Source organism: Mandrillus leucophaeus, unplaced genomic scaffold, assembly GCF_000951045.1.
Source record: "Mandrillus leucophaeus isolate KB7577 unplaced genomic scaffold, Mleu.le_1.0 Scaffold251, whole genome shotgun sequence".
Lineage (NCBI taxonomy): Eukaryota > Metazoa > Chordata > Mammalia > Primates > Cercopithecidae > Mandrillus > Mandrillus leucophaeus.
The window spans coordinates 2,940,382-2,941,938 of NW_012102599.1; the positions used below are offsets into that span (position 1 = coordinate 2,940,382).

General features: G+C 43.9%; 1 protein-coding gene across 1 annotated transcript in view; it reads left to right on the forward strand.

Moving 5' to 3' along the window:
• The first annotated feature begins 711 nt into the window (after window positions 1–711).
• The window catches only part of N4BP2 (NEDD4 binding protein 2), a 74,959-nt gene continuing 74,113 nt past the window's right edge, over window positions 712–1,557 (forward strand). Inside the window, exon 1 of the mRNA XM_011983586.1 lies at window positions 712–810. The gene's annotated coding sequence lies outside the window, so the exon portion shown is untranslated. The remainder of the gene's footprint in view (window positions 811–1,557) is intronic.

The window sequence follows — 1,557 nt, forward strand, 5'->3', positions numbered from 1 at the left end:
ATTTTTTTTTTTTTATTTGGGACAGAGTCTCTGTTGCCCACGCTGGACGGCAGTGGTGCCATCTCGGCTCACCGCAACCTCCGCCTCCCAAGTGATTCTCCTGTCTCAGCCTCTGTCCTGAGTAGCTGGGATTACAGGTGTGCCCCACCATACCCAGCTAATTTTTATTTTTAGCAGAGATGAGGTCTCACCATGTAGGCCAGGCTGGTTTCAAACTCCTGACCTCAAGTGATCCACCCGCCTTGGCCTCCAAAGTGTTGGGATTACAGGCGTGAGCCACTGCCGCTGGCCAGGTCAATTTCTTTATCAACTTTTCACCTAACGATTTTAGCATTCATTGATGATTCTTGAATAACTATTCAATTATAGGTTAAAAATGGTAATCAGTTTTGGGTTCTGTTGTTTCTTTTACATTTAATAGCCACCTTCTATAAGGATAAGATTTCTCTTATCAGCTAAGGCTATTTTGTTATCTGGAATTAGTGTTCTACTTAAAGGCAGAATAATGCTTACTTTCTTTTATGTAGACATTTTCAGAGTGCAATAGCACCTCCAATGGCAGTAAGTGCAGTCTTTCTTGTCTTTTCTCTTTTGTACTTTCTCTTTGGAATATCATGTATATTATATATATTATAGACATTTTTGACTTTGATTTATTTTGTGATTATAGTTTGATGTGAATTTGACTTTAATATATAATTTTCCTTTTATAGTAAGAAGACATGTTGGATAACAAGAAGAGGTGTGGAGTTTGCATATATCAACCGTGGCCTTAATGAGCATGTTGACAGCATCAATGCTAGACAGACAGTAAGTGTTATTAAAGTTGTAGAGTATGAATATTTTACACATAAGATGTTTTTGTTTTTTTTTGAAATTGGGTCTCGCTCTGTCACCTAGGCTGGAGTGCAGTGGCGCGATCTTGACTCACTTCAGCCTCAAACTGCTAGGCTTAAGTGATTCTCTCACCTCAGCCTCCCGAGTAGCTGGGACTATAGGTGCATGCCACCACACCCAGCTAATTTTTGTAGTTTTTGGTAGAGATGGTTTTTTATTGTTTTTGTTTTTTTTTGAGACGGAGTCTTGCTCTGTCGCCCAGGCTGGAGCGCAGTGGCCGGATCTCAGCTCACTGCAAGCTCCACCTGCCAGGTTCACGCCATTCTCCTACCTCAGTCTCCTGAGTAGCTGGGACTACAGGCGCCCGCCACCTCACCCGGCTAGGTTTTTTTGGTATGTTTTAGTAGAGACGGGGTTTCATCGTGTTAGCCAGGATGGTCTCGATCTCCTGACCTTATGATCCGCCCGTCTCGGCCTCCCAAAGTGCTGAGATTACAGGTTTGAGCCACCGCGCCTGGCCTGTTTTTTGGTTTTTTTTTTTGAGATGAATTTTCATTCTTGTTGCCCAGGCTGGAGTGCAGTGGCATGATCTCGGCTCGCTGCAACCTCTGCCTCCCGGGTTCAAGCGATTCTCCTGCCTCAGCCTCCTGAGTAGCTGGGATTACAGGCACACGCCACCACGCCCAGCTAATTTTGTATTTTTAGTAGAGACGGGGTTTC